At 43.3% G+C, this 8,604-nt stretch overlaps 1 long non-coding RNA gene across 2 annotated transcripts; it reads right to left on the reverse strand.

Moving 5' to 3' along the window:
* Nucleotides 1–5,622: 5,622 nt before the first annotated feature.
* On the reverse strand, nucleotides 5,623–6,369 carry LOC103482376 (uncharacterized). 2 transcript variants are annotated; one of them, XR_536449.1, is made up of 2 exons: nucleotides 6,290–6,369; nucleotides 5,623–5,866 (listed from the first exon to the last, which is right to left on the reverse strand). It is a non-coding gene; the product is annotated as an uncharacterized LOC103482376 (long non-coding RNA). The 2 variants fall into 2 exon arrangements; XR_001776034.1 differs by having other exon boundaries at nucleotides 5,623–6,227; nucleotides 6,290–6,357.
* Nucleotides 6,370–8,604: the final 2,235 nt, after the last annotated feature.

The raw sequence follows: 8,604 nt of genomic DNA on the forward strand, positions 1-8,604 counted from the left end.
TTTGTCACAAATCAAACAAACTGCAGTTTTTCTAGATCTAACTTCAGACAGAATTGGTCTAGAGAGTCTCTGTGGTGTTGCAGTTTGGAATTTGATCCCTGATGCTGATGTCTGTAAATCCTTACAAAATGTTGCTGCTTAAATAGTGGGAGGTAAGCACTTTGGTAAAACAAGACATTGGCACTGAATCGAGATCCACTGAAACACCTCAGTTCAACTTTTTAATGTTTCAACAGAAGGTGTTTCTGAGTGATGTACAGAGCAAAGGCAAAGCTTAATATGCAGGTAAGAATTTAAAGTATTAAAATATTGAAAATTACTGAAATATAGAGCAAAAAATGGTAAAAACTAAATTTTTAATATGGCATCCCTGCTATATTAAGGTCTGCAGCTCAACATCCCAACCGCAGTGGAAGAACAATCCTCAGATCTGTTAACTGTTAAATAAGAAATTGTGATTTTTTTTAAAAATAGCAATGTCAACATTTTTTTCTTCACACATTAAAAATATTCCCATAAACTGAAAAAAAAACTTTGATGTTTAACTTTCCTATTAATTCCTTTGAATCGGATCAATACATGGCCTAGTTGGGATTGGATGTTTCTAGTTGTTGCCATCTTTCACAGAATGAGGCATTACCCTTCTGTTCAACACATAGATCAGAGCAGCTGCAATGTTTCCAACAGCACAAGAAGGCAACATTTCTACATGCTGTCCACAGCATGTAGAAATGAACTTTATGAATTGGCAATATGACTTCAATTTCAGTAACTGATTCATTTGTGAAGGTCAGAGGTCAGTCATATCCACAAAGTTACACAATGAGTCAGTATCTGCTGCATTGACCCATCAGTATATAGATTCTGTTATTCACTAAGACTTGCTGGGTATTCAACCCTACAGGCTGGGGGTAATTGCTGTGGTTTCTGTTTCTCAACCTGCTTGTTGAGAACTGACCACACACTCTCAATGAGGGTAGAATCAGTCCAAAATGATCCTGAAGGTAAAATAAGGCAGTCTAACTCAGCTTGCAGTGCCAATAAGACAAAATAATAAAGACATTCTGCCTTAGATGAGAATCAGTTCCACCCATAGCATGTCAGGATGCCTCTCTGCTGACAGGATGTCAGAACTTTGGTGGCATTTAACTTTTCTCCCCATAAAAGACAATCTTTCAAATGATCATCAGAAAGACTGGAAGAAGAACTCTGTGTGCATCTCCTGGTGTTCATTCTTGTAAACAGGCCTGACAGGGTGTGGGAGGCCCAGAACTGGAAACTCCAACTAAATTATAGTCAAGCATATTTTAATTAATAGGCCAGTTTGTGAGAAAAAAAAATCAAAGTCTAATATCTAAGGTACATAAAAATGCTTTTTTTCCCTTTCTAATTGTTCTTGCAGAAGAAGGATGTTGATATTGAAGTCGGGATGGTGGGATGGTGTAGAAGAGCTTGACTATTCTGTACAGAGCCTTGACACAACCCCACAGTACAGAACACATTAGAGTCTTCTCAGCCAACATCAGTGTCTGACCTTATTTCTGGAAGAGAGGGGAAGAATTCGCCAAAGCACACTCCTAAACCTGATCTAAAATGTTTAAAACAAGAAGCCGTTACATCATCCCAAACCTTGCAGGTAAGCAGGGTTGGTGACCGTAGATGAGCACACAGCTTTAGTCAAATACTAAACCTAGTCATTTATGATATGAGAAGGTGAAATAAACAACCATAGGACAAGAGTAGCAGTCTTGTTTAAGCATCAACGGTTTTCAGGCTTGAGCCCTCATGCTCTGCAGTTACATTACTCTGCCCAAAAATACCTGCTCTCACTCTAAACTGCAGAGACTCTGTGAACAGATTGCCATACACACGCTGCGGATTGAACTCTGCAGGACTCCAATAGCTCACTGCCTGAGGACAGAGCCAGCGTTTCAGCCTGGTGTCCTCATCTGTACCACGCAGAAGAAAACCAGTTGCAGAATAAGGAAGATGTCTGTGATGTATGAGGAGTCTAAATAGATCATGGTTCTAATGAAAGGCAGGACGGAACAAAAGAGCAGCATTACGTTCATTATGTTGTGGATTACTGTTGTGACTGTTGTGTAAGGGCAAAGGTCTTCAACTCCAGTCTCTGACATCTGGAGTCCTGCAACTTTTACATGTGTCTCTGCTTCAACTCACCTGAGTAAAATAATGAGGTCATTAGCAGGACTGTGGAGAATTTGACTGCGTGCTGAGAATGTGATTCAACAGTATGATTCAGGTGTGTTGGTCAGGGAGACATCTAAAAGTTGCAGGACTCCAAACTTCAAAAGATCCTTGTGCAAGAGTGAAGCTGGAATGATTCTGGATCTTTAACTTACACCAGTAGTTATAGGATCAAAGGTTTCTCTTTGATCCTGAGTGTTGTCAGGGACCTGGCATCTGAAAGAGCTTTGCTTTGGGCCAGGTAGGCTACAGGTGCCTGCAAGGTTCCAACCTGAAGATCCAGCAGAAACAGAAACATGGACATAGGAGCAATACATTGAAGCCCAGAAACGACTTTTGGTAAAACTCAAGGAGATTCTAGGAAATTAGAAGAGAAAAACGCAGTATGAACTGGACAGGGCTGTCTTGGTTGGAAACCTCAGGTGTTCAAGTTGACTTTTCAACAGATGTTGGGGTTCAACCTTCAGTACACCCCAGAATTGTTTGCAGCTGAGGTCCCATCGCTATGGAGACAATTTTAAGTGATTGCAGAAAGTTATTTTTGTCGTTTAGGCTGTGCATCCACACTCCCGAAGGATCCCGTCTTTTGGGAGACCAGAAACAATCAGTTTTGGTAAAAGGGTTCTGAAGAGGAAAAATCCCTCAAATGGAGGCTTTCATGTTGCAGTGTGGCCGTGTCAGCTCTGTCTCTTTTCCATCTCATTGTCACAAACAAACATTTGGTGTTCTGTGTTTATTACAACGCTTACTGTGGCGTTGGGTCCACATTTCTTTTTAGTCATTTATGAAAATTTTCCATGTTGTTCTCCGTGTGGGCAGAGCCTCAAGGTGGGGTCAGATTGGCCACTGACTTCAATCATCAAGGTTTCTTGTTCATAAGTGAATGTTGGATGACATGAGATATGAACAGAAGACATGCGATTGGTTTACATTGGTATTCACTGACAAACAATAGTAAAGGATAAAAGTTGATGTTGCAGGTGTCAAGTTGTGAAACATAATAACACGTCCACCTCAAGTCTAAATTCCATGTACTAAAGTTGGAGGATTCTCACCATCCCCAACCTCCTGATCCAATGTTTCTGCCCTCCATCTCTCACAATTTAGTAAACTTAAAAAAGTCAAATACATTTCACTATAAGCTTCATCTTTACAGGATTCCATGTGGAGTGATAATAAAGAAAGTTGTGTGTATAAATCCCACTAAAAAACACATTTAAAGCATAATTTCAAAAAGGTTCCAGACTTTTCCTTGTGCTAGCTGCTTCATAAAATAATTATTACTAAGAGTGACATAAAGCCGACATCAGCACTACGGGACTTGTCCAGTGCAGTCAAACTTCTGGCTGTTGGCAGTCATTTCACCGCCGCATCAATACAGACTTTTTTAAAGGCATTTGTGTTCTTTTATATGCAGCAACTGCTCCAAATAACTAATGTTTCACAATGTGAAAGCAGCGCCCCAAAACTGAACTTGAAACTTATAAAAGGGTACATTTGGCAGGGAGCTTGCATATCTAGCAACCTCTGGTAATCAATACAGCGTGCATGTAATTAAAAGACTGCCTCAGCAGGCTTTCCACTCAACTCAGTGGGCATTTTTCAGCTGAGAACTCATTTAAAAACAGCAGAAAGCAATAGAAGAAAATATATGAATTCTGGCTTCGTTAAAAAAATGCTTTCCTCCTTCAATGTTTGAAGAGCTGATTAGACAGCACTATCTCTCGCTATAATTAGATATGGAAAAATCAAGCAGTCCATCAAAGCTGGACTCAAAAACTCTTATGGAACTTTATGTCAATTTCAAATTTCAAAGATAGAGTGATTAAAAGAAAGAGCAGTGATATGTTGTTTTTTCTAATCAAATAGGAGCATCCTACCTTGTCTCACACACATAGAAATTTGAGAACTTACATATGTCCATCCATCCATTTTCTATCCGGCCTGCTTCCATGTATTCACTTATCATTTTATGTGAGAGAAAAAATCCTCAAGGTAGTGGGTAATTGTGAGTGGGATAAAAATGATATATGCTTTAGAAATTTTTCACCAGATGAAAACCTGAAAAGGGATCGAGCATCCGATACTTTGTGGGTCTATGTGCTTCAGTTGCACTTGGAGAGCATGTCTTTCCAGGTCCAGTGGCTGAACTTTCTTCCTTTTCTTTAAGAGAAAGTTTAAGATCAGTTGGATTAGACAGAGACTGTCTGTGAACAGCAACTTTAATTTCCTGCCAAATATTCCCAATCGAAGAGGTGATCAACTCCAGTCCTCATTAGCTGCTCACTACGTTCACACAGCAGGGCTTGATACTCAATTCAGATTTTCTTTTGCTGAAATAAGTTTTTTTTGTGGACGGGACGTTTGGGGGGGTGTTTGCATGGTCATTCATGCTAGTAATTAAATGCTATGCATTCTAAGGTTTATTCAGCAATGGGAGCCAATAGATGAGAACAAGACAAGTGGTGGGATTGTGATATGATAAACTTCGCTGACACAGACTCTTATTATTATAACTTTCAGTTATTGTTTATGTCATGTCAGTATTTATTGGAATATCTAGTAACGACAGGCCTGATTTGTAGAATATAGTTCATTACATTGTAGAGCAAAAAAACATTTCAGTGGTTGAAGCACAAAGACAACACATGAACAGTGACTAATATCATGACACTGCATGTAACTTTTGTATTTGATAAGTTTTGCAGCTTCCACAGAAAGTAAATTTTTTAGCTGAGGGAGATGATGTTGACCACCTGAGCTCGTGGGTGATGAAGGTGCCCAGAGAGTAGCAGCGTCTACTGTAGAGGTGCTGAGGAAGATGGAAGGGGGTGGGCAGGAGATCTTCATGAGGTCCACAATAATCTCCTCTAGCATCACAGCATTTAGCTCCAGGTTGCTCATCCTGAACCAGGTCATCAGGTTGCTGAGCTCACTTGACACCTCTCCCTGTGAGCTGGGCCCAGTGAGGACGGTGTGCTCTGCTAACCTCATGAGTTTAATGACCTCAGGTGAAGCTGTTGGTGCACAGAAGAGCGTGGGAGAGAGAACACAGCTTTGGGGACAACCTGTGCTGATGAGCTGTGGTTTTGAAATGGGCCTCACACGCTACTTCCTGACAGGCAGAAACTTTGTGATCTGCCTGTAGTTTGGATCAGGAACATTCATCTGGTTAGCCTGTCCTGGCAAAGGTTAGCTACCTACAGAGTACAAGGGTTGTTAGCATCAGTGGTGGACACCGCTAGCAAAGTTAGGAAGCTAACTCTTAAGCACTTGTGGCGGGAGCAGTGTGTTAAAAAGTGGAAACTTAAATTCAAAAGCACTATTTTAGCAAAGATAAAATTGGTTGCAATGACTACTAAAAAGTTACCTTTAAGGCACACAGACCCGCTACAGATGAGGCTTGAGACAATCTCACAATTCAACAATTTTATTTATTCCACAATTGGTTAATCAAAAAATACTAATCTAAAATCACTCACACCTTAAAAGTCAGTTATGGCTCAACTCAGAGACGGGAGTGAAATTCGGGGTAGTGTCCTAAAAGAAAAGAAACACAGCAAACGAAACAAAGCAAAACAAAAGAAAATCGTGCACCAAACCAGAAGTAGTACCACCACCCAGAAAGTCCACCACCAACACCACGAGCTGGCCGTTCCTGTTAAAATAGAAGAAACATTCAAATTACAAATACAATTATACAGTTCAGTCCACAACAGCTCAAGCAGCAATAGTCCAAATTAAAAGTCTGTCTTGGGAGGAACCGATCCGCTGTAGCAGACGCCACTCAAAGCGGCACTAGAAGGCTTAGTCCGAGCTGGTCCCCAATCAGCCCAAATCAGCCACACTGGACGAGTGATAGGAGCCGCTTTACGCAGATCCGGACGGCGGGCATGAAGCCAGCAAACAGGACGACAGGTAGGCAGCCGACAGATTATCCAGGTGACAGGTGGACAACCAGAACAGCAGGCAAACAGCCGGCCCAGGACAAACAGCCAGCCAAGGACAAACAGCAGCGGCTATCAAAAATAAATGTTAGAAATGGAATCTAAAAGCATGCAAACTCCAGCACTTCACTTACCACCGAGCTCTTTATGTAGTGCCTCTAACAGGAAGGAGGAGACATGGAGCTTGTACAGGCGGCCAAAGGTACAATTGATCGGCGATCAGAGTGTCATTAAGCGCATTGTTTGAGCGCACGCATTAAGTTGCAGCTGTTATACAGAAAATGTAAATGAATCACAAGTAATAAGCTTGCTTAAGAGAGATGAAGCCTGCCTTACCCAGCGTGCAGCACCAACAAACGCAGAGGTCTGAACCGGAAGGAAAACAACGTCATGTCAACCAGGTGAGGGAGGGCCCTTTATATACAGGCAGCCAGCGAGCGCCACAACCAATTAGATTCAGGCACTTGTGTGGTGCGTTCAAAGCCTACAGGGCATACTGCCACATTCCACCCCCCCAAACTGCATCGACGCCCCGACGATGATCCACCTTAACACCAAGGTCGAAATACAGCAGACATGGTACTAGATGAAGGAGTTTCTCTTACTGCTGGTCTTGGAAGGTGATGGAGATTATGATGCCGGCCAGCAGTTGATCGTGCCGATTTACGCACCGACACCTCGCTGGGACCAGGCTCTGCTGCCGGTACAACTGCTAATGAGGTAGGTTGATTCATTGTCATACCAGAAGGAGCCACAGCAAGTCCTGAAACCCCAGGAACAGCATCAGAAGCCACAGCAGCAGGTGAGGCAGGTGGTACCTGCTCCCGAGGCCATGGCCTCAAGAACAAATCACCCTCCAAAGACAGCTCGCCCTCTGAAATGGAGTGATGTTCAGAAGGTGCACCTTCAACAGGAACTGAATTAGGTGCATCAGCACCAATCAGGACCTTCAGCAAAGAACGATGTACCCTCCTTACCCTGGTCTGGTCATGAACTGGTGCCACTGAATACACTACACCACCCTCTCTTGGGACTTGAATAACTACATGCGTCACTGAGCTCCACAAATCCTGAGTTTTCCGACGACCTTTACTCCCCAAATTTCGGATCAACACGAACTGGCCCTCCTTAAGAGGAGCTTCTCTGATGTTTTTATCATGAATAGCTTTTCTGCGTCCTGCAGAAGTCCTCAGTTTTTCTCTAGCACCCTCAAATGCCATTTGCAAGCGAGTCTGATGTTCTTTGACCCACTCATGAACAGTTCCCGCAACTGGGTTTTGAACTCTTCCCAACAAAAAGTCAACTGGAAGACGTGGTTCTTGACCGAATATTAGAAAAAATGGTGACTCACCAGTTGATTGATGAGGGGTGGTGTTATATGCATAAAGCAACTGGGGCAAACAGACACTCCAGTCTCGTTTCCGGGACGTTGGCAAAGTTCTCAACAAGTTGTGAAGCGTCCTATTAAAACGTTCACATTGCCCGTTACCAGCTGGATGATAAGGCGTGGTACGAGATTTAATGATGCCATACAGACTACAAAGCTGCTGGATCAAAGTGCTTTCAAAGTTGCGGCCCTGGTCTGAATGGATGCGTACTGGTACTCCAAATTTTGCAAACCATTCAGTGACCAGGACCTGCGCTACAGTGGAGGCGCGCTGATCCCTGGTTGGGACCGCCAATGTATATTTGGAAAACACATCAGTCATCACCAATACATTTTCTAGCCCAGATGGAGTTGGCTCTAACAAAGTAAAATCAATTGCCAAAATTTCATTTGGTTTCGATGCAAGCAAATGGCCCATGAAGCCACGAGCAGGTGGTTGGCTATCCTTAGCAACCTGGCACCGCTCGCAGGTTTTACACCAATCTGCTATCTCTTGTGACATACCTGGCCAATAGCAGCGAGATCGTAGCAACGCCAAGGTCCTTTCCACCCCCTGGTGCCCATGCTCCTGATGGACCTGAGTCATGATGTCCTTGGTCAGGGACTTTGGCAGGAGAAGTTGGTGCACTTCCCCACCACCATCGGGGCGAAACACTCGCCGATACATTAGACCATCCAACTCAGTCAGGCGATCCCACTGGCTGAGCAATGCAAGAGCAGATCGTGAAAGCCCTTGCCGCTCAGTACGATTTGGCCGCTCTTTTCTCTGCCAAAAGACAAGAACTTCCTGAAGGACTGGATCAGCCTGCTGGAGAACCTGGAGATCACCAGGGGCAAGAGAGGGAAAGACTGTTATAGAGGACTGGGTGGTCTGTTTGTGCTCACTCTGCACAGCTAGCTGTAATGGCTGAGGCACAAGAGTACCTGAAACCAAAGAAGTCGCTTCCAATGGAACCGGCCAAGGTCGGCGAGACAAAGCATCAGCATTTTGATTGGACTTAGCCGATCGATACTTTAACTCAAAGTTAAAGGAAGCAAGCTGGGCTGCCCAGCGCTGTTCCA

This window comes from Poecilia reticulata, linkage group LG20 (genome assembly GCF_000633615.1).
Source record: "Poecilia reticulata strain Guanapo linkage group LG20, Guppy_female_1.0+MT, whole genome shotgun sequence".
NCBI lineage: Eukaryota > Metazoa > Chordata > Actinopteri > Cyprinodontiformes > Poeciliidae > Poecilia > Poecilia reticulata.